Source organism: Sapajus apella, unplaced genomic scaffold (genome assembly GCF_009761245.1).
Source record: "Sapajus apella isolate SASKATOON/1434 unplaced genomic scaffold, GSC_monkey_1.0 scaffold24, whole genome shotgun sequence".
Classification (NCBI taxonomy): Eukaryota; Metazoa; Chordata; class Mammalia; order Primates; family Cebidae; genus Sapajus; species Sapajus apella.
The window spans coordinates 25,770,078-25,793,240 of record NW_022436964.1 but is presented as its reverse complement, the minus strand read 5'-3'; the positions used below and the strand labels follow the sequence as shown (position 1 = coordinate 25,793,240).

Here is a 23,163-nt window from a genome sequence, read left to right as displayed (position 1 = left end):
GTGGTAAAGTAATAATTGTTGGCTTCCATCTGCTTTTGTGAGAATATCTTTTATTGTAGTGAAAACATAGGAAGGATTTGTAGGTCTAATGATACTGCATTTTTATGCATATTTGGCCATTTCCAAGTAGGCTCTAAATAAGGACCTTCCTTTTAAAGCAGAATAACTATAATAACAACAACAAAAACAAAAATCCCCTCACCTCCTGCCCTTGCCCTTCTCATCTCATCTCATCTCATCTCATCAATATACTGCTTTAGCTCTAGAAATCCATCTGTAATTAATGAACTGTTTTGTGGAATTAATTGTTTCTCCAGATTTTCAGCCTTGCAGAGAATATACTTAGAAGCGATCAACAAACAAACATGGCGTGTTTTTTGTGTTGTCAACCCCACTAAATCAAAATTAAGAAAACATTGGTATTTTACAGGTTAAGTACCCTGAGCATTATGATAGTAATGAGACATTTTCAAACAAGAATAATGAGAATAGTGGAAAATTTCACTTTAGATTACATCAAATGGTGACAATAATACTGTGTTGAAGGATTAGTTTTAGTTCAAGTCACTGTACATATTGCATCTCTATATGAATAATACCAATACAAATAGATCTTAGTTGTGCTTGTGGTAGATCAGTTGTTATTTTGGTGTAAATTTTTTTAAAAAGTAAGATTAAACCACCACAATTTAAAAAAAAAATGATTGTGGTTATTGCTTGTTGAGTTATGATGTAATATAAAATTTCTCTTACACTAGTTAGAATGGCAATCATTAAAATGCCAGGAAACAACAGTTACTGGGGAAGATATGCAGAAATAGGAACATTTTTACACTGTTGGTGGGAGTGTAAATTAGTTCAACCATTGTGGAAGACAGTGTGGCAATTCCTCAAGGATCTAGAACTAGAAATGCCGTTTGACCCAGCAATGCCATTACTGGGCATATACCCAAAGAATTATAAATCATTCTACTATAAAGACACATACATATCACACATGCACCCATATGTTTATTGCAGCACTATTCACAATAGTATAGACTTGGAACCATCCCAAATGCCCATCAATGTTAGACTAGATAAAGGAAATGTGGCACATATACACCATGGAATACTACACAGCCATAAAAAGGATGATTTCATGTGCATTTCAGGGACGTGGATGAAGCTGGAAACCATCATTCTCAGCAAACTAACACAGGAGCAGAAAAACACCGCACGTTCTGACTCATAAGTGGGAGTTGAAAAATGAGAACATATGGGCATAGGGAGGGGAACATCACACAGTGGGGCCTTATCAAGGTCCAGGGGCAAGGGGAGGTATAGCATTAGGGGAAATACCTAATGTAGATGACAGGTTTATGGGTCCATGGCACATGTGTACCTATGTAACCTGCACGTTCTGCACATGTGTCCCAGAACTTAAAAACTATTTAATAAAAAATAATAAAGCAAATAATCTGTCTTGATGTCAAATAGAAGTGTCTGGCTTTCAACTTGATTTTTTAAAAATAAAGTAAGATTATGTACCCCACCAAAATATATTCTTACGTTGTAAAACATTTTTTAAAAAGGAGCATGAATACAATTATCTATAGGATCTCGATTGGAGTCATGTAAAAATCTTGGTGACTGGTACCTGTCTAAATAAGCTATGTTTAATCCTTAGCTACATTAAGTACTAGATGGTAATGTTTAAGTAGAATACTAGCAAATAGAATATCCTTTGTCAGGATCCTTTACCAAGGCTGGTCCCTTTTTTTCTGGAATATTCACTTTATGAAAATGATGTATCTCATAATTTGGGGGTAAGGGAGTTGTGAAGAGCTGAGGAAGAAAGAGGCCCCTGCGTCTCCCACTGAGTCAGTCAGGGTTTGTCAACCTCAACACACAATCGATGTCTCAGCCTAAATAATTCTATCTTGAGGGAGCCTGCCCTGTGCAAGGTAGTATGTTTAGTGGCATCCTTCACATTGACTCAATAGATGCCGTACCTCCAGTTGTGACAAACAGAAGTCTTTTCAGAAATTGGTAGCTGTGTATAGGAGTGGGTGGGTGGGGGAGGAAATCACTCCTGGTAGAGAATCACTGAATTAAAAGAATGAAATGATGTGGCCAAATTGCTGCCCCTCCCCGTGACCACAACTGCCACCACCACCAGTGTATAAAAGAGCTTCTGGTTATCATAGTTTACAAAATAAATTGTCCCCCCTGTAAGTTTGACTTTTAGAACTTTTCTTATTAAGCCTATAGTTTTATTCTTTTACTTTTTTTCTTTTCTTTGTTGTTATTTTGTTCATTTTCTTTTCATCTTCTCAAGTCTTATTTCCTCCTAATATTAGCCTATGTTAAAGTTTAGTGAAACCAATCTTAAATAGTAAATATGTCTCCACCTTTCCTTCTTTCTGTGACTTATTCCCATCCTGGGTGTATGTGCCCATCGGAAAAATCAGAACAAGCAACCATAATCCGATTATAACATCCATGCTATTCCTAATGGCTAGGGGGCTGTGCACCTTAAAAACTGAAGTTTGCTTACTCTTTAAGCTCAACCCCGCTTATGTTGGTACCATGTTTCTCTGTGATAAATTCATCATATCCTGGTAGTAGTGCTGACTATTCAGAGGTTATACAATCCCTTTACCCTATACTTTTATTTTCATGGCTATTAGGCAATTGGGTTCTTATCTGACCTATGGAAAACTGTTTCCTTGTCGTTTAAGGAGATTATCTGTTCCTCCAGTCATGCCAGACTACAAGTAAGCATAGAACATGGAATTATAGCTGTTAGAAGAACTCAAAATGCCTCATTTCATCCCTGCCAAAAAAAATACCACCATTTCTACTTTGACCTCTCTGATGTAAAATTCCTGAATGAAGGCTATCATCCATACTTGTGTTTCTCAATTATTTTGGACATAATAAAAAATCAAACACAAGCTAAGGTTTTTACACTGATTGGTGGTAGAAATATCAGTTATGAATAAGATGTAAGTGTATTTAAAATATCAAAATTATTTAATATTTTAGAATGATTTTTACATTTCAAATGTTTATAGTTTTAATAGCTAACATCCATTAACCACCTTCTGTGTCCCACAAACTGCTCTCAGCAATTTATTTGTAACTACTTATCTAATCTTTACAATCACTTTATTGTACAATGAAAATCTCAGAGAGGGTATGTAAATTGTCTGCAATCTGGGCCAACTAGTTATACAGGAAACCAAGATTCAAATTAAATCTAGGAGGGTGAAATAGGCTAGTTTTGGCTATAAAAGAAAGAAGTTGGCCTAGGTGGCTTTATATATATATATATATAATGTACATATTTTAAGCAATAACATCCTGTTGCTAAATATTATATAAGTGACAGTGTATGTATGGCTGCACATGTACTTTGCTCTGTTTTGACAATAGCATAGGGAACATCTAGAACATAGTAACCTGATTTCCTTCCATCACCCAGTGGCTCCATAGGCATCTCCATATAATAACAACCCCTTAAATCGTAAGTTTGAATCCAGTTTACTTGGTTATCCACTCAGGTTTCTTCTAGAACTGAAATTCTTTGAGTTTGAGAAGATTAAATATGGAAGAAAATTGCTTATACTTCCACTTTATGGGTGTTATTTTTCATTCATGGTAAAATTTGTACTCCAAAATAGTGGTAGAGATCACAAGACAAATAGATGTTTTTCTGATCTTTTTCTTACATCTGGAAATTTTAAGCAGATAGAATGTCACAATATCCGAACAAAGTTCGTGGTTTTATTCCTTCTACATTTAATTGAAATTCTTGTAATTAGATTTATCACATTTGCAGTGTGACCTCTCAGATTTAGAGAATCTGTGCCTTTTGGTAGGTGAGTTTCTGAACATATTTAGAAAGGTGGCACTGCATCTAATAGAATAACAAACTAGATATAATAGAAACTTGGGGCTTTTGCTTAGCAATTCTATTTTCTCTTTTGATGTTTAAAGTACTCAAGTTAATTAGAACATATTTAAATCTATTATCTGTGCCTTCATTCTAGATTCATTGCCTAAAAGGTTTTGAAATATTGTTACAGTAAAAGTATATCTCTGTTAACTTTAATGAGTGCTTCACTGCCACTTTTTGATGAACAAACATAATGCTTTTATTATCTACTTACCCTGCTTCATCTTTCTGATTTGAAGCTAATAATTCATGTAGCGTTTTTGAAAAGTGATAAGTTTGAGTTTTTGCATAAAATTGATATCTGTATATATTCTTTCTTTCTATACTTTTTTTTCTGGAAAAGTTTAAGACATCAAGGAACAGAAGTACTTTGGGTTCAAATTGTGAAGTGTTACAGAATATTTGTGTCCTGTCTTTTTTGTATTAATGAGCTTTAATTAAAAAGAAAAAAGACTTCTTTTTGAAGTTAGTGGGAAGAGACACAGACTGAGCGGTAATTGAGGTTTAACACTTGTTCTTATTTTAGTTTTATATATTGGTATTTCTCAATCTGTGTATTTATTAAGTATATTAAGAGAAATATTCTTTCTTTTGTATTAGGTTCCTGTCCTGAGACCACAGCAGAATGTGCCTTGGACAAAGGTGAGTATGTTTAAAATATATTTCAAAATGTTTCCATGAATAAAGTATAAAAATATTTTGATAATTATATTACTGTTGCATACTTAGAAATATGTTATAGTTCATGTTTATATCATAGGAAATGCACTTTTGTCTAGTAATCTGTAACAGTGAGAAAATATTAGAATTAGAAATCTGGTTATCAAACGTATATCATTGCCTGGGTACAGAAAGCCTTAATCCATACAATCTATATTAAAAGAACTCTTGGCCAGGTGCGGTGGCTCTCGCCTGTAATCCCATCACTTTGGGAGGCCAAGGTGGGCAGATCACAAGGTCAGGAGAATGAGACCATCCTGGTCAACACGGTCAAACCCTGTCTCTACTAAAAATACAAACATTAGCTGGGCGTGGTGGGTGCCTGTAATCCCAGCTACTCAGGAGGCTGAGGCAGAAGAACCACTTGAACCCGGGAGGTGGAGTTTGCAGTGAGCCGAGTTTGCACCATTGCATTCTAGCCTGAGCAACAGAGCAATACTCTGTCTCTAAATGAATGAATGAATGAATGAATGAACTGTTGCCACTAATGCCCTTGCAAGTTAAATAATAGAACTATTCAGAGGTTGATGGAAGGTGTTTAACATGTTTTTAGTGACTCTGATGATGAAATTACTGAAATGGGACACATGTAGGTTAAATTATTAGGCAAGAACTACGTAGAACTATTTAGGTTTTGGGGGAACAAATAGAGAAACACATATAGAATTAAAATAAATTTGAAAAGAGGAAGGAATCAGGAAAATAAGCACATAAACAGCTCAGTAAACAGTATATAAACATACTACATAAAAGATAGGGTTAATAGTTAGAGGTTAATACAGGATGCCTGTTATTTCAAACTGGAATACTATTATGAAAAAAGATGTTATTGAAGATTCTTAAAAAGATCATGAAATATAATCGAATTATAAGAGAGATGAATAGAAAATGAATAAGACAAATTAATGTTACATAGAGGGAAACCTGTGAGTTATGAGTAAGGGAGCTAAGATTCCAGAGGACAGTGGTAAAGGAGGATGACAACTGACAAAATAAGTATCACATACAGGAGCTATTAACTAACAGGCCTTCTCTAAAGAGAAATTAGCAGGGGAAAAATTGCTTGAATTAACACGTAAAGAATTTACTTAAGTTTCAGCATTAGATAGTGAGAGAAGGTTAGGTGTCATTTTTATAGAGATATTTAAATATCAAATAGATTCACAATGTCTGATAATAGTTTCTCTAAAACTTCTCTAGATCAGCTACCCCATTCAAGGTTCTTCCAACCCCATGCATGACTTGATGACTCACTGTTCTTTATTTTTCCCTGTATTAAAGTAATTTTATATTGAAAAAAATGTTAGGCATCAATAGTTTGTAGTCAAAAGGAAAATTTAGACATATATACTATCATTAGTAATCGATGCCTATTCTATTTTATGCAAATATAACACTTGGATAATTACAGTTGTACATACTCATATTTTTAATTTGGCTCAAAACATACTGTACATGTTCTGCAGTGTTAGTCATATGTAAAAAGAAAGCATCCTATAAATGCACATGTTAATAATTTTCTGAGATCATAACATTGAAAGCTCTCCCAGATATTTTCTTGCTACTATTTTTCATATAACTTTTTGGTCATCTTCTCTGTCTGTAAAGAGACTAATGTGACTTTAGAATATCCAGAGAAAATAAGCCAGTTGATGTGCATGCCAGGCAGGCAATGAATGGCTCCAGGCACAAATCTCTGTTGTGCCAAGGCTTTGGCATGACATTTGGCAGGGACTAAATCAAACATAGCACAATGCAAATAATCTCAGTTTCCCATAGATGTGCAGCTTCAACCTCGAGCCTGCTGTTAGTCAGTACCACTCTTTTCTCCTGATATTCCAGAGAATGACATTTCTGGTAATAAATTGAAAACTAGAACATTTCCTAGGTGTTCTTACAGTGTGAGGCAGTGGGGTGATCATGGCTTTGAAATTGGACCTTCCTGGGTTTGAAGTATGAGTCTGTCACTTAGTAGCTGTGGAATCCTGGAGAAGCTACCTAAGACATAAAATGAATTTATCAAGAATTATCACTGGGGTTGTTGTGGCATTAAAATGATAAAATTAGTCTAAAGAATTTCTTATATCTGTTACATAACAAACATTTAATGAGTATTATTTTACTTTTTCCCATTTCTGTAATCAGATTTTGTTTTAAACTTCTTAATCATCTCAATCATCCTCTTAATAGAAGAGGAATGACTCTAATATACATTTGTAAGTTTTGAGTTATGTAAGCATATATGATATTTGTCTTTGTCTTTAGGTGGGCACTCTTTGAAGTGGAACAGTTTTTGCAAACTTCCTGCTTATTTTTCAAAATTGTATTTCTTATTTAAAGAGTTACATGTCATACATAAAGGGTTGTCATGTTTCACAAACATATCTTGAGTGCATTTGATTTAATTTTAGTTTTTTTTAGTATGATCAAGGATGGAACACTATATTATAAAATGTAGAAGGATTAGAAAAAAATTATAACTCCATAGCATGGTTATGCTATTTTAGTTTAGTTCAAATGTTTCTTTCAACTCTCATTAATAAATGATTATGTGTCATATGTGGCACTAGGTGCTAAATGTACAAAGAAGAAACATATATTCTCTGCCTTCATGGGAGTTACAATCTTACATGGGAAGAGACATGTAAATACATTATTTTTAACACAGTGTGATAATATGCTACAATGGAGAGTTGCTCATGGGATGGGGTTCGTGCAAATATAAAATAAATTTTAATCACTCTGGTTTCTTGGAGGGGTTAACACCTCATGTGTTTTAAAAGATGATGAGGAACTGGCCAGATACCAGTCATATATAGAGGCATGAGGGTGAGATGGTGTCAAGAATGCATAGTATTTAATTATGGGATTGTGTCTATTTAAAAATATATAATTTACAATTCATTCTGTGATATGATAAAAAGAACTAAAGCACCGGGGGAGTTAATAAACTTATTAATCCAAAACTATCAAAAAAAGAATAAGGGCAGTTAAATCAGGAATCTTTTGTCAAACAATGATAGTAGCAATAAATGTACAGATTTGAAATTGGGGAGCTGAGTCCTCCTGCTTTGTTCTTGAATGTAGATTTAGATTATAGTTAGGTTATTTTTATAGAGCTAAGACTTATGAATGATGTGTTTATCATATTGTTATTTTTAACATGATAATGGGAAACAATAATAAGGAAGGTTTTATAAGAGTTGATAAAATGTGGGGTATTTTACTGTTACTAAAATTATAATTTTGAAGATTTTTTAAAGAAGACTGTTTTTAAAAAATTATGACATATTACTATAATACCATACACCTTTTATACATACTTATGTAAAACAGATACCTATGGGTACCAGTTATATATTTGATGTGCTTTTGTTAGGGGACAGGGTTTCAGGAAAGTGCTTAGAAAAAGACTGAAAAGGAACACACCCATTATTATTAACAGTTATTATCTTTATGTCATGGGCATACACTGTGGGTGGAAAGTCTCATAAGTGCTGAAGCAGGAGACTGAAGCCTCGGCCAGCTCCTGTTTAATACATAGAATATAAAAAGAAGAATATAGTTAGGAATAAGTAGCATGAGTGATTAGATCTTAATCTTAGTGAAAATTAAGCCTTGATGACAGCTTTCCTGTACTTTATGCATGATCTTCTAGGAACTTCGGGTTGTTGTGGTCAGGGACTGATAAGGAACACTATGGAATGTGGCCACGAGGCAAGAACATTTATACCTGTTGAACATCAACTGATGGTGATCAGCAGGGACAACCTGTTGAATGCCAAAACCGAAGCCCTCTATCACACCTGCATAATGGTTGCTGGAGGGCATCTAAAATGTCTACTGTAGTGCCAGTGCTTGGGGAAGCACCCACTACTCAGCAGACATGGCAGCAAATATCCCCTGTCCTTGGGCAAGTGGGAGAACACTCCACTCTCCCAGCTCTTGAGGAAGGACTGATATCAGTCAGCCCAACCCTCAGGTACTTGGGGCTTCATTGTCTCTGTGTGGTGCTGTGCTGTATTTGTTACAATCTGTGTCTGCTTTCACTCCAACTTCGGCACCTGGTTCCTCTTCTGTAGATAGGAAGAAATAGCATAATTCTTGAAGTGTTTTTTCTTTCTTGATGGGCATAACATAAAGTGCTGACGCATTTCGTTTTCCCCTCCTTTGGCTACTTGCAAGCCCTGGGCCCCTTGTTCCTTAGACATGTGATTTGCTTGACCCTATGAAAAACTGTGGAGAACTCAGCCTACGTACCCTGCCTCGCTGTTTTGTACCCGATGAAAGTAAGAGTGTCCAGTCATTATTGGTCTCTATGTACTGGTGGTAGTAGTCCCCTGGGCCCAACTCTTTTTCTCTTAATTTCAGTGTATCGTGTCTTTATTTCTACAGTCTCTCATCTCCCCACCTGTAGAGAATACCCTCTAGACCCAGCAGGGCTGAACCCTGCATACATATGTGTAATTTCTATTGTTTCTTGAAAGTTTCATGTGTTTTATATTTTATATGATGAATCCATTGAATAACCTCCAACACATCTCCCATAACGCTTGCCTGATGATGCTCATACCTATGTGTAACCCCCTCTCCTTGAGTGGGAGCAGAACCTCTGACTTGCTGCTAGCCAGTTGACTATGGCAAAGGTACAGGATGTCACTCCTGTTAATATGTCATGTTATATGGCAAAGATGATGGAATGACAATCTCCTATGTTATGTTATATGAGACTACATCTTGTTAGTAGACACATTCCTGCTCTCCTCCTGACCATGAAGAAGTATGCCACTATGTTGTGAGATGGTCTATGGTGAGGGCCACATGGCAAGAAACTGGCTGTCTCTAAGAGACCAGAGTGGCCCCTAGATGTTGAAAGTGGCCTTCAGCCAACAACCAGCAAGAGGTGTGAAGGCTCGTAATCCTACAGGTATAAGGAAATAAATTCAGGCAATAATCTGAGTGAACTTGGAAGTGGATAAATTACCAGCTAAGACTCCAGATAAGAATCTAGTCTTAGCTGACACTTTGACTATAGTTTTGGAAAGATCCCAGCTAAGCTATTTCTGGACCTAACCATAGAAACCTTAAGATAATAAATGTATATTGTTTTAAGTTTCTAAACTTGTGGTAATTGTCATGCAATGGAATAAACTAATGGCTTTGGACATAGTTGTGTCCCTTTACAATTCATATGTTGAATCTCTAATTCCCAATGTGACTATATTTGAAGGCAGGAGTTTGAGGAGGTAATTAAGGTTAAGTGAGGCCATAAAGGAAGGGTCTTAATTTGATAGAATTGGTGGCTGTATGAAAAGAGAAAGAGATCTCTCTCTGTCCTCTGTGTACACACGAAAGAGAGATCGTGTGAACACAAAGCAAGATGGCAACCACTAACAAGCCAAGAGAGGAGGCTTCAGAATAAAATCTACCTTGTCACCTTGGTATTGAACTTCTTAGCCTCCAGGAATGTGAGATATAAATTTCATTTGTTGAAGCTACTTGTTCTGTGGTATTTTATTGTGGCAACTCAAGCTGATGACGGCAAATTTTGACATCAAGAAATAGGATGCTGTTATGACTAATGCCAAAAAATATGAACGTGGCATTGTATCTTGATAATAGGTAAAGGTTAGAAGAGTTCTAAGCAGCATGATAGAAATATGTGAGTCTGATAAAGTCTTATATAGAAATGAGGATCATGTCAGTGGCATCTGGAAGAGAATCAATCCTTGTTGTAAGGCAGCAAAGAACCTGGCTGAATTGCATTCTAGTGTTTTGTGGAACTTGTGAGCAATGAAATCAGATGTTTAGTTAAAGAGGTTTCAGAACAAAGTGTTGAAAGAGTGGCTGAGCTCCTTTTGATTGCTATAGCAAAATGTCAGAGGAGAGCGAGGAATTGAAGAACAAATTGTTAAGCAAGAAAAACAAAAAGAACCAAAACTTAAAGATTTGGAAAATTTTCAGTCTGTTTATATTGCCAAAATGAGACAGTATGCTCTGAAGAGAACACCCAAGAGTGTGGCTAGATTGTCATTTCAAAAAGAGCTTTTGGGGTTATACCAGCTGAAATGTTGCCAGTTTTTCACTGAAAGAACATAGATGGGGCAAAATGAAGAAAGGATCTTGGAGTTGACAGGACAATAGGGCTTTTTGTCTGCAAACATGCACTATTCTTGCATGAGGGAAGTCATCAAGGCTACTGCCTCAGTTTCAACAGGCCAGAAAACCTCTGTTCAGAGGCCTGAGGGCAGGACTGCCCTGGAGAGATGTAAGGGTGGGGTCTTCTATAGCCTTGGAATTCAGACCCTGGCCTCTAGCTAGACAGGTGGTGCTGCCACACTTGATCTTGGACTTTCTATCTCCAGACCTATGAGAAAATAAATTTATGTTTAAGTCATTGAGCCTATGGTATTTTGTTAAGGCAGCCCAAGCAGACCAGTGTCCCCAAGCAATGAATATAGAAATATGTTTTACAAACTTGAAAGATCAAAATACAGAGGAAAGAGGAGGAGCATGGAATAATTCCCCAGATTTTGATGTAAGCAGTTGGGAGTAATTCTGTTCAGTTTATGTAGAAATAGAGAGGGAAAAAAAAAAAAAAAACAGGCGATTTGGGGGCATGATAATTAATAGTTTTTTTTTTTTATTTCATTGAAATTTTGATTTCGATAATTTTACATTCACATCCAGTTATAAAGTAAGAGTCTTTGTACACTTTGCCAAGTTTTCCCCAATGGTAACATTTTGCAAAACTATGTACAATATCACAACCAGCATACTGAAATTGAGATAAACCACCAATGTTGTTCAGATTTACCCTGTGCCCATTGTAATCATTTTTGTCTTTATTAAGTTCTATAAAATGCTATCACCTTGTAAGTCTAAGTATCCTTCCCCACAGTCTAATCTCTAAAGTCTGGACAATCAGGAGGCTGTACATATAAGTCCAAAGTCCTGAGAAGCAATAAAGGGTAGAAATAAAGATTATGAACATGTGAAGGTATTGGAGCAGGTCTTGGAGGGAAAAAATATCAAGGCCTCATGTCTCCTTGAAATACTAAATAATATTTACCCTCAAAAACATTACTGTATAAAAATAAATACTTTTGTATTTCCTGGACTTTGTCTTATGTCAAATGCTAAGGTTTTCTCACCTATCATAAACCTTAACTACTACCAGCATTTGAATTGTTTCAGTCAGATGTATGAATGTTTTCAGTAACAAAAAAACTAAATGTATTTTTGGTATGTGCCATAGACACAGGGAGACAGGAAAAACTTACTGAGGCTACAATCAGGAACTCAGATTACACACAGAAATCGGGTCATGATATCCAGTTTGTAACGAGATCCTCAAGACACTGAGAAACATCAGTGGGAAAATGCATTATCTGGAATGTCAAGCAGTAGACAGTCTTAGCAATCTAGTTTAGCAGGCAGTCCTGGAAGTTTAACATGGGCAAAATGTACACCACCAGGTTAGAGGAAAAGGAAAGAAAGATAAATTTGAAAGCACAGCAAGAATAGAGCACATTTGTCTATAGCAGGAGATCCAGTGACGAAGTAACAATTTATCATTTAAGACAGACCTTGAGTGAAGAAGTTTGCATCACTTTCTGAATTTTATCTTACAGACTGAGTTTATACTTAAAAGTTAAAACTAATAAAATACTGGTGCTAACCAAACAGAAGTCCACTCAATGGAGCAGAGACTGGGAGGCTCCTCAGCTGTACTAGCATTAACACTTGAATTGCTGAGTTGCGGGGGCTCCTGGAGGAGGACCAAGGCTGCAAGAGCAGTGGTGGGTGGGGTTTGTGTCTGTCAGTGCCTGTTTACCAATGGTGTATAAGTTGTTTAGTGTTTTAATAACCAACACACCCATTACCACGGCAGACTGACTGAACACAGGCTGGACCGTATGTGTATTACTATAGGATCTCAGGGGCATCAGGCCAGGAATAGTTGTCTGTGAAAAAGGAGCTAGGGACCTACTTGCTCAAAGATAGAAATTAAGGAATAGGTTATTTTTGAAAATTATTTTACCACGGGGATCATCAAAATTGGTTTGATAAAAAGTCTGAAATCCCGAGCATGTAAAATGATGACTTTTTTTCTTTAACACCACTTTCCCTTCTCTGACAACATTCCTTTCTTACTGGGTCGTGTACTTGCTACCTTAATCACATTAGATGATTCTATAGGTTTTCAGTCACTTTTGTTACTGAAGTGTCTTATTGCTAAGAATGGATTCTGATTATTTTAAAAATTCAACCTTATATTTGATTCAGAGATACTCCCCTTGTCTGTACACAAGAGAGACTTCATGTTCTAGTTGTTTTGAATATATAGGGGTGGGAGTAGTGGGATGGACTTGAAGGTGAGTAGGGGTCAGGGGATGGTGGGAGGTTCCGAAGCATCCTTGCTTTCTCACATCTTTTTCTACTTCCCTGCTCTCTGTCTTGGTTGAGGCAAGGGAGGAAGTAGGGATACAGTCCTTCCGTATGTTACTGTCCTTGGCAAGTGCTGACCCTCTTTTGGTGTCACCACTGTTGTATCTTTGGTCTTATGTGCTTTCTGAGAAGCTGAAGCTCACATGCTGCCTCTCTCACAATCATTTGGTGATTCTTCAGATTACTTCTTGAAGGCGCTTTTGTAGTGTTGCCTAATGTGACAAAGCTGGCTGAGGTTTGACTTTCTCCTGCCCATCCCTCCCCCTCATCAGCCACCATCACAAGTCGCTGTATAACAGTCTTCACACATGAGAAGGTACATGGCTTCTGTTGCTTTAATAAAATAAGAATTGCCTTAAAAGTAAACATGAATAAAAATATACAAAAGCCAAGTGAATGGAAGTAAGAGCTACATTTAATAATGTCTGTTTTCTTATAAGGAAATAAATGATGTTTTTGTTCAGGAAGAAAGAGAAAGTCTGCTATGAGAGAAGGCAATTTTTTTTTTTTTTTTTTTTTTTTTTGCCACTTATGAAGAACTTAGCAGTTCAAATATAGCCCACGGGTGTAGGGTGTGTTTGCAATACACCCAATCAGAATTATTTGGGGACTTTTTCCCACCAATGTGAAAGGCTCACTAGTAGATATGGCAATGGAACTATCCAAATGTAAGCACTGCTAAGTTGGTAATAATTATAACTTAGATCAGAGATTGGAGGATTCTACCAAAAGCATCCAGGAAATGGCTTCATTTGGGCTCCACAATGTGCAAAGAAGGAAGTGAAGTCAATAGTGACAGGGTGGCAAAAATTAGGGGAGTCAAAATTCTTAGTTATGATGAGCAAGATTCTTAAAAGTACATACATTTGTGGAAGAATGGCTTAACATGTATATCTTATGAATTTGTGATGAAGATTCTACAGTATAGGCATATCCTATCTTATATTTTGATGGGAAACTGAATAATAGAACACATAATAGGTGACAGGCAAACTCAGTTTTAGTTAATCCCAATGCCCTTATCCTTTCTATAAAATTCTGGTGTCTAACATATAAAAGAGAGAATGGGAAGATTGGCTTATAAGGTGGTTTTGATCAAAGAAGAAATTATGTTATAATAAATTGTTTTTCTGAATTTCCAAGTGTTATAACTTTTTCTGAAGTGTTTTTCTTCCCAACTGAGAAAGTGAACAAAAGCGATACCACAAAATTTACATAAAAGATCAATTTGTTTTTTTCAAATTCATGGTGTTTTCAGTTGCTTATGAAAGACTTCTTTAAGCCCAGAAGCTGCTGTGTTAAAAATTGCAGATGCCAATGCATACTTCCTTACATCTTTTGTGTTTTATCATGAAATTTAAACAGTTTTATGTGCACGTAGCAGAGCTGCTATTTGCATGAAACTTAACTGAAGAGTAAATATTAAATATTTTCAAGCAGAGAATAAAAGGTAAAATTGATTAGCCTCCTTTGAACTTTTACTTTTTCTATTATGAACAATCAGAATAGGGCATCTTGGTACACTGCCCAATCTTTATTACAGGGCCTGAATTCCTGTTAAGTTTTCCTGTCATATTAAGTAAACCGTCTAAGATAAAATAATTCTATAATAAACATTCTTTTCATTGCTTTGAAGAAAGTGATTCTATAAAAATGTTTTATGAAACACATTCTTGTAGAAATTTTCCAGGTAAAATGAGCTTTTTCGAAAAAGTAATTTGAAAACCACCACTTCCACACCCGTATGTACCACATGGTCCTGTGGCAGATGTAGCGTGTCTTTAGTACAACAAGGACATTGAAAACTTCTTCAGTAGAAAGTTAATGTTTTATCTAGAAAAATAGGGAGCTAGCCTTACCACACAGGAAGCAGTATTTTGTAATTTTTAAGAGTGTGTTCTCTGGAATGTGACAGGGCTTAATTGCCTGCTCGACTAATTTTATTATTGAGAAAAAATTCATATACCATAAAAATAACCATGTTAAAGTGAACAGTTCATTGGCATTTAGTACATTCACAATGTATTCACAAACTCAATCTAGTTCCAAAACATTTTCATTACCCTAGAGGGAAACTCTGTATACATTAAACAGCTGTCCCCCATTCTTCCAATGCCCACCGCCAATCTGCTGCACTTGAATAAATGGTGTGGATGTTCTGCTTACCCTCTTTGAGGCTCAGTTTCTCACTTACTTCTATATAGATAGAAATGGCTATGACCTTATATGGTGGTTGTAAGCATTCAGTAAAGCTACCAATAAAAAGAACTTAAACCATCGCAAAAATTAAATAAATGTTAAAATGTTAAATTTGTCTAGCTTTCTTTTGAATCCAAAGGAACTAGTGTTTAGAAAGCACTCTCCAGGAAGTGTGGATCAAAGTCATCGCAACAGGCAAATACTGAGAGAGAAGCCATAGACTTTTTGTCTTCTTTAGAAGCTAAGGAATCCCATGTAATCCTCTGATGCTCCTGAAAACTCACAGTTAGAACTCAGTTAGTTCATCTGTCATTCCTCATAATATTTTTGCTAAAGTGGCTCAAGTCAGTATTAGAACAGAGAGGTGTTAAGAGAAGGAGAGAGTTTTCCAGGTATTCTCAATCCAAAAATAAGAGGAATATAAAGATTTTATGAAGGGGAATGCATTTCTTCAGTATTAGAATTAAAGGAGATTAAACAACTGACAGCAGCTCTAACCTACGTCTAGTTACTTTCCACTTGATAAGACTGGTTTTCATGATTGTAAAATTTTTAAAAGTGTCATTGACATCGGAAAGCAAACTATAAAATGTTTTATAATTATTTAATTTAATTATAGGTATAGTTTTATATAAATTGAATATTATTTGACAGTGAGTAGATAGGTCTAAAAGTATTTTTACCGAAATGAGAGCAGTAATTCCTATATTGTATCAGAACCTTGGGTGTTTTTCATTTGCCTCTGTATTCTTTTATATAATTGTTTAAATTTGCACCTGTCTATATGCTACCTTACCAACAGAAACAAAGCAATCAGCAATCGAGCTGTATCAAATAATGGGAGCGATGGATTACAACTGTACTGTATTTGATATTTTACCCAATTTTTCTTCATGGTTGCTGGAAGCACAAACTTTTAGAAAAATATCAAACTGATAATGAACTTTAAGCAGATCAGCTTGCCTCCAAAAACCTGAGGAAGAAAGAATAAGGAAGAGTTTCAGGAGCTTTGCTTTATTCTTCCAAAAATACAATTCACCCTTAAACTCTGGTAACATACAACAAACTGAAGCTGTCAGTTCCTTTTTCCTGTCTTTGTAGTACAGTCGTTCCCAATCTTTCCTTTTAAAACAATTAATTGATTTTGAATTCCTTCCCAAATTCTACAAAAGCTAACAACTCAGTGATTTTAAAGGGAGATGATGTACATACACTGGGAAGTTCATTCATCTCCTGATCATTGTCTACAGTCTGTACTCTTTTCATTTGCCTCCAAAACCAAAAGGTGCAAGATCTCACTGGGGTTCTCAAACCTGAGTCACCTTGAGATCTTGTTTAATATGCAGATGCTTGGACATCTCCTCCAAATGTCTTATTCCTTATATCCAGAATGGGCTCTGTGACTCTGCAGTAGTGTTCCAGGTTATATCAAAGCAGATGATTTACAGATTATCCTTTGAGAAACACTGGGAGCTTTCAAGTCCTTAAAGTCTAACCTGGTTTGGAAAAATTAAAAAAAATAATTTCTTCCATCATTTTCTTCTAAAAGCATCGGTAATTCTTCTTAGCACCTTTCCTTGAAAATGTGTTTGGTGATTTAGACAGAAGAACATGACAACTTATCCAGCATACCAATCACGTGGACTTTTCCCACATGCTAAATGTAGAAACAATTGAACAATCTACTTTACATAAATTTTCTTTTTAGAATAGATATAGTCCCACTACTCAGTACCAGTAGAAGAATCAAATCTTCCAATTATACTTTGTGATTAGATTAATGTGATTTCAACAAAATAGTGCTCTTAAAAATAAATTATTTAGTACACAGCATGCAATATCAGTATATTTATATGTAACAGGTGCAGTTTGTTATTTTCAAGAAAATGTCTCAAAGATGCTAAAGCATTTTTCTCCAAACATCCTTGTGAAGCAGTCAAGAACTATTTATCACCATTTGCAGAGAGATGGAATCACTGAGCTATTAAGTAACTTGAAGAGGGTCACAGAGTCAGTGACTAAACCAGAACACACACTTTATCTCCTAGCTCCTTGAACAGTAATTTTCTCAGCAAATCCCATTGCATATATTTCTTCCTGTAAGAGTTTACATGTCATCCAATTTTCTGGGATATTCTTCATTACTAGGCATATAAGGATTTGTACTCTCAGGAAGTTTGAAAACTAGAAACAGGAAGTCATGTGAAAGATAGTCCATTTTTCAAAGACTCTTTCATTCCTCTAGTTCCCTTGTCATTAACTTGTTTCATAGAACACATATTCTATCCATCCATCCAAGCAACCAGTTTTTACTGAGCATATTTAATATGTCTAACATTCTGCTAATAAATAGTTTAAAGTTTTTGTCCTCAGATCATCCAGCCTGGTAAAGAAAAAGACACACTGACAAATGGTTTAATATAACAACGGCTATTTTGGATCTAGGAGATCTAATGAGCTTATAGGAAGAACTCCTGAGTCTATTTGAAGAAATCTGAGGAGTTTTCTTAGAAAATAGGAAAATTGAGCTACGTTCTTAAGGGAAGAATTCACATGGATTCAACGTAAGGATAGGGGCATGGAAAAGGGAAGACAAAGGTAAATCCTAAACATAATGCAGTCATATTCCATCTGAGATATAAATGGAGACCTCCGAATTTAAAATTTAGGGGCCCAAGAATTAACAGATGTCATTTTCAGTGAGCACTTGCAACACATTGGGCCTGCATTTTTGAAGCCTTGATACCCTCCAAGATGAACAATGTTGATCACACCAACTCTTACGAGCTTTCAAACCGTAAGCTCACCCCATTAAAACAACCATCACTCTGGCAGCCTGTTTATTTATAAAACCAAAACTTTCTGTATTTTAAAATGTATAACAAACAGACACAAAAGAGAGCTAGTGTTTTTAAGTGGTAAAAAATAAGCAAAGGGAACAGTCACTCCCCACGTTAGCCTTGTATGCTTTAGCCTGAAGGGTATTTTTGCAACCAAGAACAAAGCCCTCAACATATAATGGAAACACTGACAGACACTTAACTATACCAGCTCTGGTGGGTCCAGCCATAATTCACTTCATAATACGAATTGATATGTTGTCCAGAGGGGTCCCTGTATTGGTGTTATTGAGTGTTTTTTGAAAAGTTCTGGTTCTGGGCTATGAAGCCGCAAAATGAAACTGAATGATTCTTTCTGGAATAGATTCTGTACTGGGCCCCTCAATTACAGTGGTAATATCCTTGGGGCAAGACAACATGGAAATGTCCTATACAAGCTGAAAATATAAAATAATAAACCAAAGTGAAAAAAGCTAATGCAATGAAACAAAGGTTGTTGTATTAAAAGTCTAATATTTCTACTCAGACGGCATACTTAAAAGCAGAGCACACCAGAGGTGAAAGGGGGCAGCTTGCTTTAATTTAAGTGGGGTTAGTTGTTAAGTAGAGAACAAGTACACTCAGAATTTGCAAAATCATGCAAGAGGCCAGAGTTCAGCCATTCCAGAGAACTTGCAAAGCAAAGTATGCTGTGTGTTTTCTAATAGAATGCAAATGACCTCAATCTGAGGTAGCAGCATTTCTAAATACCATTTAGGACTTTAATGGCTTTTCCTAGAAAGGTCGTGCCAGGCCATATTTAATGGATCTTCTAAACAATGTAAAAAGATTTTTCTAAAAGTGTATACAGCTAATAATTTCAGTGTAAAAATAATCGCCCTCTGTCCCCACTGTATCTCCTTCCTCAAATGAAACTTCTGAGGTTTCTTTAGTTTAAATGTTAAACAATGTCATTTTCTTCTCCCTAGATCCGAGTCCCCTCAATCTTGGTTTTAAGGTTCCATGTGCAGAGTTGGAGTTCTGATAATTTAAAAAGCCCCACAGGATTCTGAAAATCACACAGAATTCGGAAAGGCACACTTCGTTTTTGCAAAAAACTAGTAACAAGGATTCCAGTGTCAGCTTTTCAGTGTAAACTGTATAACCTTGAGTTCATTATAACCTCTGTGGGTCTGAATTTGTTCATCTCTAAAACGAAGGTCACAGATGATCTTTTACGTTCTTTAACGCTGTTCCATGATAGCATTTAAGCCTCCTAATGAATTACTTAAATATCGAAGTCCACATTAAGCCTTATGGAAAAGCATAACTGGCAAGATTTTCCCCTCAATTACTTGTGCTAATAGGGGCCAAAATGGCATGGATACTTTAAATTCACAGATAATCCCCAAACTTCAATTTAGCTAAGTGTTCCAACCTCCTCTCCTGCCAAATCATTTACAGGGGATTGAAACAATTAGCACTGGTGTGAAATGTATCTCCCCTTTTATAATTCCTTCTTCTCTACTGCCTTACCACTGGGATATTTTCATATTTAAAATCCTAAAAATAGACATGAAGAATAAATTGAATATAGTTGTGTAATCTGCCAGTTGGTTACGTTTCAAAATATCCCACCACTGTTATTTTTATAATAATCTATTAAGAGCTTTTCCTTTGTCACATATTATAAATCACTTTATTTAAACCCCACAATCACCTTTTGAGTCATGTATCAGTTTTCTAAGCCTGCTATAGCAACATACTACAAACTGAATGGCTTAAACAATAGAAATTTATGATTTCATAACTCTAGAGATGAGATATGCCCCCTCCCAGCTCTGATGCTGTGCTGGCAATCTTTGGCATTCCTTGACTTGTAGTTGCATAATTCCAATGACATTTTTATTGTGTCTCTGTTCTTCACATGTTCTTTTTAAAGGGACACTAGTTATATTGGATTAGTGGCCCATCCTATTTCAATATGACATCATTTTAATTTGATTTCCTCTGTTAAAGTTTCTCTTTCCAAAGAAAGTCACATTCTGAGGTACTGTGGTTAGGACTTCAAACACCTCTTTTTGTGAGGGTGACATAATTCAATTCATAACAGGTAGTCATTCCCATTTTAGAGATGAGTTAACTTAAGGTTCTAATGTTCGATTAATTTGTCTGGAGTTATTAAGCCAGTCAGTAGTGGAGTTGGAATTCACACCTACTCATCAAAATTAATTCCTAATGTCTCCAAGATTTGAGCAGTGATTTAAAAAAAAAATGAATAAATAAGCCTGGACCCAAAGTCCTCTTCCAGGGGACATATAGTAATTTTAGGAAGTCTAATAATGGGGTTTACTTGTAAAAATATTTATTTTTAAAAGTTCATTACTTGGTGGAGATTTTAAAACAGCACCTATGAGCACTTTTCTGTTGGTTTTATTATGTGGATATGAGTGCGCATGTTTTGTATCTTCATTCAAGGACCCATCTGCTGTGGCAGAAGAGGGCCCATGAACATTCTGAAGTCATGTAAGAAGTTGCACTGGAAAATCAAAATTAAGCACCATATTTCTGATTTTTTTCTCCAGTGATTTAATGTACTTTAATGATTGCTACCTGTAAAGCTGAATGGCTGCGCATTAATCTTGTTCTGCCCAGAGCACCTCCATTCGATGTTCTAATCAGAAATGGAATCAGGAAGAACCTTGGACCTTTGGAGGAAACATATAGGCTTCAGGAATTAGGGAAGGAGAAACAAAATTTAGAGATTAAATAGAAAAGTTTCTATTAAGCCCTGAGTCCTGGGAGTTCATAGTTTTCTTCACCTCAGGATATCTTGTTAGTGGTTGAAATTGTTTCACTTATTTAAGATTCCTTATATGTTGTTAAAAGGCAACCTGCAGAAGAAACTACACACACACACACACACACACACACACACACACACACGCCCCTAGTACAGTCCTCTAGGAAGTTACAGAGTTTCAAGTTACAATTTAATGTTAATCTGTTTTGCTCACCCTTTGCTTTAAAGAATTCTTGCTGAGATTGGTTATGGTAAAGCAAGTAGATGTCTTTTCCCAGAATTCGGTAAAACAAAGAGAGTTTTGGACCATGTTTTCTCATCAAAGAGAATGTGTGGTATAGACATCATGGTTTGCGTATGTCTAAGCTGAAGGAGTCTATTAATTTCTTTGTAATGGTGCTATAGATTAAATGTTTAATCTCTATTTCCAGCTATATTTTTTGGATTGCTTGATTAAAAAAAGACAATTTTTAAAATCTGCGATTACCTTTCACATTATTTTTGAGCATTTCAATAATAGATACTCAGTACTTAATTGCTAGAATAAATTTAAAACATTTAAATAATCGTCACCTTTGATTGCATTTAGGATATGCACTACAGAGAACAATAAAGGAGTTGGCATATTGGCAAAACCTTTGCAATTTGTATAAGTAATGGTGTAATGTTAAGTAAAACTGATTTGCATTAATCATACAAAAGTTGATTTTTCATAGTTGTTACCAATTAAAATACCCATCTTCAAAATCCCAGAGCTTTTGTTATGAAGGCTGTGCAAGTAGCTCCACACACGAGTCAACATACTAGCATCTTTTATTATTTTATATAGGCAGTGAAAAAAATATTGCTAGTTATTTCAAGTGACCTTAGCTAAATCCAACTTCAACTTTATGAAACTTTGTTTTTCTTCTTCTTCCTCCTCCTTTTTTTTAATGGATGATGGGAGAACAGAGGCAGGAAACATGACTAACCTGACAGCTGTTCTAATAACTATACTCCTAACTTTTGCCTTATGAGGTTTCCACATGAACTGTCAGACTTTTAATATAAATCCCTTCCTGAGGCCTTCCTTCCTTAAAACAATTGGAACACAGAAAAAAATGATTTATTATTGAAAAGGCATAACTCTTTGACCCTGCGGTGTGTACATTCTGTGGATTCTATATAGAATATTGTCTTGTTGTGGAGTCATGAAAGGAATTAAGACTGTTAAACAATGATTGATCTGATAATAATAAATATCTGATGATGTCATCCAGTGTTTTATTATAGTCACTGCTCTTAGGCTTTAGGGGATCAATAAATAATCCCCTGTTATTCCCCTCCTGAGCTTGGAATCACTTCAGAATTAAGACTCAGGAGACAGACAAATGGAGGTCACATAGTTTTATTATAGAGATGATTGGAAAATGTGGTTTTAAATGTGTGGGCAAAAAGGCCTAATACCCTACCACTGAGTTAAGCTGACTTGCCAACCTAATTATTGCTGTAGCTGAACAAGGAAAGGCCTCCCCAACAGGACTGAGTTGCCCCCTCCCTGATCACATGTCAGCAGAGAAACAGATGTAAAACTGACAGGCATAGGGAGAGGCAGGAGTCAAGAGGGGGCTGAACTGGATGTGCTCAGGGTCTTCTGCCAAACTTTAGAATCAGAGAAGTAAAGAGAAGACCAGGTGAATGTTTTAACGGAGACATGAAAACCAGAGGAAAGAGGAAGAACGGAGATTATACTCCACAACCTGCAGGTAGTGGTTCTGTTGGGTTTTACCATGCTACTGATTTTTCCCAATTCAAATTACCACCAGCCATGTTGTCAAATGTAGGTTATAATAGTTCACAATAAATGAATATCAGTATGCAGACAATAATATAATGTCACTGATACTGAAAGAACCAAATGTGGCCACTATATCTCTTTCATTATTAAATTTCCAGAGGTTGACGTAAATCGCCAAATGAAATCCCTTTGCTATGTACAAATCCAATCAAATCAAAGACCAAAGTAAGTTAAAGGCCAAAGAAATTAAAGTCTAAAATAATTTTTTCACTTGCTTAGCCAGCCAGCTAACTGCTCTAATAAGTAGTGTGGGTGACTTCAGCAGCTGTCACTCATTGAAATTGATTATAGTTCCTTCAGTACCTCAGCAGTCCTCCTCCTCATTGAGGTAAACACCATCATGCTTTTCTCTGTCATTATTATTTAAGTATGTATTCCTCACAATGTGGTG

The 23,163-nt window shown here is 35.9% G+C and overlaps 1 protein-coding gene across 43 annotated transcripts in view; it reads left to right on the top strand.

Moving 5' to 3' along the window:
• Positions 1–23,163, top strand: part of PTPRD (protein tyrosine phosphatase receptor type D) — a 2,321,819-nt gene that overhangs the window by 885,722 nt on the left and 1,412,934 nt on the right. For all 43 annotated transcript variants that reach the window (XM_032290736.1, XM_032290738.1, XM_032290724.1 and 40 more), the window contains one exon: positions 4,544–4,585. The gene's annotated coding sequence lies outside the window, so the exon portion shown is untranslated. The remainder of the gene's footprint in view (positions 1–4,543; positions 4,586–23,163) is intronic.